This window comes from Xiphophorus hellerii, chromosome 20, assembly GCF_003331165.1.
Source record: "Xiphophorus hellerii strain 12219 chromosome 20, Xiphophorus_hellerii-4.1, whole genome shotgun sequence".
Taxonomy (NCBI): domain Eukaryota; kingdom Metazoa; phylum Chordata; class Actinopteri; order Cyprinodontiformes; family Poeciliidae; genus Xiphophorus; species Xiphophorus hellerii.
The window spans coordinates 32,489,018-32,494,971 of record NC_045691.1 but is presented as its reverse complement, the minus strand read 5'-3'; the positions used below and the strand labels follow the sequence as shown (position 1 = coordinate 32,494,971).

At 47.9% G+C, this 5,954-nt stretch overlaps 1 long non-coding RNA gene across 1 annotated transcript; it reads right to left on the bottom strand.

Moving 5' to 3' along the window:
* Window positions 1–1,862: 1,862 nt before the first annotated feature.
* LOC116711242 (uncharacterized) lies at window positions 1,863–2,826 on the bottom strand. Its single transcript, XR_004337195.1, has 2 exons — window positions 2,103–2,826; window positions 1,863–2,034 (listed from the first exon to the last, which is right to left on the bottom strand). It is a non-coding gene; the product is annotated as an uncharacterized LOC116711242 (long non-coding RNA).
* Between the last annotated feature and the right edge of the window lie 3,128 nt (window positions 2,827–5,954).

Here is a 5,954-nt window from a genome sequence, read left to right as displayed (position 1 = left end):
TCTCTCACTCACTGACTGTTGGAGACATGCTTTATCAGGGGTCCCCAAAGTCGGTCCTCGAGGGCCGGCATCCTGCATGTTTTAGTTCTCTCCCTGGTGGTACCAACAACCTTTACAGCAAGTCAATGTTCTTCTTTGGCCTCTAACGAGCCATCATTTGATCCAGGTGTGTTAAACCAGGGAGAGAACTAAAACATGCAGGATGCGGGCCCCCGAGGACCGACTTTGGGGATCCCTGCTTTAAATGGACACACTCCTTAAACTCAATGGATAGGTTTTCTCCGGGTGCTCCGGTTTTTCCTACCTTCGGGGGAAAAAGTGATTAGGTTAATTTTTCTCTTAATTTTACCTCTGTGTCTCACTCACTGACTGTTAGAGATACAAAGAATATGAACTTATCTAGAAGTGAAGCTGAAAGCGGAAGCAGCAAAACAGCAGTTTTGCCCACCTGTCAGGCATGGCGAATACTTTTTGACTTGACGCTTTAAAGCTGAAGCTGAATGTAGAAACAAAACTGAAGCTACAGGATTTCTTCAACTCCTTTAGTCAGTTTATTTTCAAACTACTTGTTGGATATTTTTCTGTTCCAGACGACTCAGAAAGTCTTGGATGTTTTATTATTTTTTTTTAGCTTGAAGAACTACAGAAAATGAATTTATTATTATTTTTTGCAATCAGTTCCCTTTAATATTATTTTTAATTTTGCAAAACAGTCAATTTCTACAAAAACTGTCTAAAGTTATATAATGAGAAAACAAATAATTTGTTGCAGCTTTAAAGAGATACCAGCTGACTTGGTGTCTGTAAACTAGAGGTGGGCGACATGAAATTTTATTGTGATATTTTGTACTATCATGGAGCCTTGGCAAAAATTCAAACTGGGAGACTCGACCAGCTTCACCACATCATCTAATCACTACGCCCGACCGCAGCCAATCCGGACCGGAGCTTCACGCCGCTCCAGCAAATCGTCGTCCAAAGATACCTTCAAAAGTCCAACCTACCCTGGGGTCTTCCTGCTCGTCAGCCGTGCTTCGAACCTACGTGAACGCTTCTCCTACCTCTCCGACATTCAGTCAACAAGTTTCAGCTGCCTTCCGTCCGCCCAGATCCAGGGAGTATCCCTCACCGGCCGGCTGCGCTCCTGTCGACTCCCCGCTACTCCTCACCAATCTAACCGCCCTCATCACGCCTTCCTTCGGCCTCCATCGGCGACGACGAGCCGGAATTTTCCGTCCTCCCCTCGTTGACGTCGCAGTCCTCCGCTATCTGCCCGGTTCCCCGCTCCGGCTCACCATAGGCTGCTGCGGCTCATTGGCGCTGTCCCCCGCAGCAAGCGCTGGTTGTCTCCACGATCCGCCGTGGCTGCACCGACGCACGTCGGCTCTTCCTGCTCGTCCCACCATGGACTCGATCCGTTGCCCGATCGTCTCTCCCAGTTCACCTCCGAGAGAACGTCGCATCAGACCGCTACGCTCACCTCCACCTATCTCGACTCGCAGCTGGCTTGTCAGCCTCATCAACCCTCATCTCCCTTCGCTTTACGTCTCTGTCAGCGTACCAGTGCCTTTAACTCATGTTTACCACGCCTCCTATGGCCGGTCAGTCTTGGCATTTCCAGGGTCGCGACTAGCTCGTTCCGTTAGTTCCCCGCTCAGGCCGCCGTAGCCCTCTCTTCCCTCTGTTGCTAAGATCGCTCCAAATTCTGTCAGTAGTTCCAGTTTGCATTTCAGCTCATTCTGGCCTCCGCCCCAGCTGCAGCTGGTCTCCTAATTGCAGCACCATTTTCTTAAAGCTTTTCATGACTAGTAGAGGGGATCCGCCTAAAGTTCCATATAAAACGCACCTGAAAACAAACGGAGTTATGGGCAATCTTTTATTTACAATTCCTCTTTTCTGGTAAAAAGAAAAGAAAAAAAGCCGTGCTGCCCACCCAACTGCCCCTTCTACTCCAGATCCATTCAAGCAGCCCATCCACACAGACGGCAGAGCGTCCGAGCGCTGCAGCTCCAAAATGGTGCAGTCATCAGGTGTCTGAAAGAGAAAATACCTTAACTATGGACCCAGCAGGTAGATTACCCGAGAGCAGAGACGCAGCCTACCTAGATCGGCGCTTATCATCTGGTGAACCAGGTGGAAGCGTAACAACGCTGCAGGAACACACGAATGGCTTCATTAGTAGGTCCAGCATCCACAACAACCGCAATCCCAGCCATTGACCGTAGATGGCTTGACAATCTCAGTTGAGCAATCAGGAACACAAGCCACTCAGGCAGCCGACATACACGGGGAGAAACAGTCACGCACACACACCTTAGCAGCTCCATCAATCACGGGGCCGCTCCTGGTGCACAAAGCCGGGAGGATGGTTCTCCTTCCCCCTCAGTCGGGCCAATGTCGCCCCCCGAGTAGTCTGATCATCAGAAGCCGCTCGTAGGCTCTCTAATTTTGCAGCTTCATTGCAGCCAGCAGACCGGATCTCATCTGCGTACTTTCCAGTCGTCAATCTTAACCTCCACCCTCGAACAGTCAGCTTCACCTGCACAGCGATCCGAACTTCATGAGTCCTTTTTCAAGTGATTCATAGTTCACAACGCCGCTCGCTCTGACAGCTTTCTTTCCTCGTCATCCATTGGTTCCGACCCATATCAAGGAGGCATACACACAGTTAGTACGCAGACATGCGCGCTAGGTGGTCAGCGTCATCTGTACAGCCGTCAGTTCGATACACGCGATGGGATAAAACCAGCCAACGTTCTTCTGGTAAATGGATGGTCAGTAATTACCGCTGGAGCTAGTCATAGCCGACCACAAAGCTCGCTCGTATAAAACAAGCCTCCCGTTCCCCGATAATCCAACTGCTTACCACCAAGCCGGACCGTCACTGGCAATACGGCTTAAGAAGATCTAACTTCCCCGTTATGTGGCCGATTACCTAAAAGCGTTTCGGTAATCCCCTTCTGTCGGTCGCTACCACCCGTTGGAGCAGGACGTATGGCGATCTTCATTGGCAGGAAACTAAACTCCGGCCCGACGTCGACTCTCGGTCTCGTGTACGTGCTCTAGTCTACCGCGCAGTAGGAATCCTGACTTATTCTACCCTTTTCCTTGCGTTCTCTAAAGAGCTTTTGGGGGATTTACAGGCCCCTATTATTTAGCGATCCAACTTCGTCTCATTGCCCCCAGCATAAGATAAAAACACTCCAGGATTTCGAGAATTACATCCACGCATTCATCCGTAGTTGCATTAATTAATTAATTAGTTAAGCAGGATTCGTATATCCGTACAACTTAATCATATTACAGCAGATCACAGGCAGCCAGTCTGCCCCTCCAGGTCCAGTTATAACTCCCACATCTGCCTCTGTGCAAAGCATTCCTACAGCTCCCCTTCTTCAGTTCTTCCCTACATCTGCAGTCTGCTCGCTGGAAGCAACTTTCACGCTAAGCTTTAGCAACCTAGCACATCATCTAGTCTAGTCTGGTCATCTAGTCTAGTCGAACCCCGCTGTGAATTCCTTCCTCCTCTAATCCTGATAGCTGGAAACCCATCTCATTCCCATCACTTGGGAATCTCATCACTGCATACCAATCCGGTGCCTTCGTCCCCTACATCAGAGCTCCACTCATGCGCTTTCCTCCTAGCCTTCTATGGATTTCTGATACGGAGTGAGTTCACATCTGCATCTAAAGTATTCAATCTGTTAGAGACTATCTAACTCCAATACTAAATTCTTCCCTGACCACTACAACCGCTGCCTGGTTCATCTGCCACCTCAGACTGATCTCAGCTGAGATCTTCCCCCTTGCCACTTCTCGGGCCATTCTTTTAGAATAGGCGTTGCCACATCGCCTTCGTCAGGCGTCCCTTCAGCTTCTCTCCTTCAGCTCGGCCGCTGGTCATCCCCGGCCTTCTCATCCTATATCCCTACCAAATCTTTCAGCTGTGCTCGAAGCTCCACGTGCAATGTCTGCAGGTGAGCATCTCTCCAAATAACTGGTGGTGGAGCCCTAGTCACCGTAAATAGCTACTAAATGGTGAAATTCTTCTTTTTGTTCATTGGTCCCACAGTGACACTTAGTGGTTGATTTGTGCTTTATTTTGAAGAGCGGTAGATTTCTTCTTTGCGTATTTTGTGTTAGGTACTTCCTGTTTCGCTAACCACGCAGAGTCAGCGTTAGAGCCTGAAGAAAAAGAAAAGAAAATTTGTAAAATAGCGCTCTTGGAAAGCAGAATGAGGTAGGAATGTGCGCAATTGTGTTTTGTGAACATTTATGTTTATTTATACATTATGTATCCTTTATTTATGCTACAGTTTTCACGGTGTCTGACAAGAAAGGTCAAGATTAAACTGCACCCGTTCGGAACTCCCTGCGTCTGGCTGTCCATTCCGAGAGGCCGCTACAGTCACCTCTAACATTTATTTCACACCTAGGGAAGCTAGCAGGGCCTAACAGGCCCTCAGCCCTGCCGGCTTGGCCTCGCAGTCCATCACGCTGCTTCGCCATCAGTCCCGCCAGCGTGCGGGCCCTATCGCCTATCAATCTTGTCAGACTGCAGGCCCTACCGACGCCTATCAATCTTGTCAGACTGCAAGCCCTACCGACGCCTATCAGTCCCGTCGACTGCAGGCCCTACCGTCGCCTATCAGTCCCGTCGACTGCAGGCCCTACCGACGCCTATCAGTCTTGTCAGACTGCAGGCCCAACCGACGCCTATCAGTCTTGTCAGACTGCAGGCCCAACCGACGCCTATCAGTCTCGTCAGACTGCAGGCCTCAACCAACGTGGTGCGCCTATCAGTCGTCCGACTGCAGGCCAGCCAGGCCTCGGCCCGGCTCCCTCTTTTGGGGGGAAGACTATCCCGAGCTCGCCGAGCAGACCGCCTGCTCACGGCGATCCTCGGCTCACGGTCTTCTGCCGGGTCCGAACGCCAAAGAAATTGTACCATTAAATCTTTTTAACTGCTATTTTCTTCACCGCATGAGTCTCTCCAGATTGAAATGATAGCACTGAAAATTAGGATTCAAAAACTATTTGTTTGGTAACTGTTCAACTGTGACTCCATGGCACAGCATTCATAGTGCCACAAATATTGTTAGTGAAAAACATTAGCATTTGAAACAGGCTTCCTTCAGGGCACCACTTACTTAAAGAAAAGTGATTTATTTCACTAACCGTGTTTAATAATTTTTTGAATTTACTGATATTTAAACACAAAGAACATGATAAAAAAAATCATAAAATACTGTCAGTTTTGTATGGAAGCCCGTTTCTGCCACTCTGTTAAAAAAATCAAATAAATTATCTCATTTAATGAGATACTATCTCAAAATAATGAGATACCATCTCATTATTTTGAGATGGTAACTCATTTTAATGAGATAATTTATTTTATTTTTTTAACAGAGCGGCGGAAATGGGCTTCCATAATTAATAGATTACAAACCAGCGTTCTGAAAACTCCATTCAGTCCCAAAATGAATAAACAGCTGTTTTATTATTTTCCCCGAGGTAAAGTCAGTGACGTGGTATTTGTTCGTGTGTGGATGGAGAGATTACGTCTGTTCATAAACCGAAAGCACCAAGGACCACCTCTAAATTCATTGATGTTAAGTTCGAGTGCTAGCGCTGTTGCCTTCATTCGAATAGTGATTGTACTGACATTTCTACTTGCTGCTCTCTGTTCAACAACCCACTGTTCGAGTTTGTCCTCCAACTGTAGCCATCTTGCTTTGTTCCCTCAGAAACCGTTTAGTCTTCTTTACTTGGCGCAGGTCATCTTGTTGCTTCCTCCACTTCCGCACCATTGATTCGTTCATGTTAAATTCTCTCGCTGCTGCTGTATTCCCGTGTTCTACTGCGTGACTGATTGCCTTGAGTTTAAACTGCTCGTAAGTGTGTCTTCTTCTTCTACAGGGGAATATTAAGTCTGCAGCTGCTTACCGTAGTTG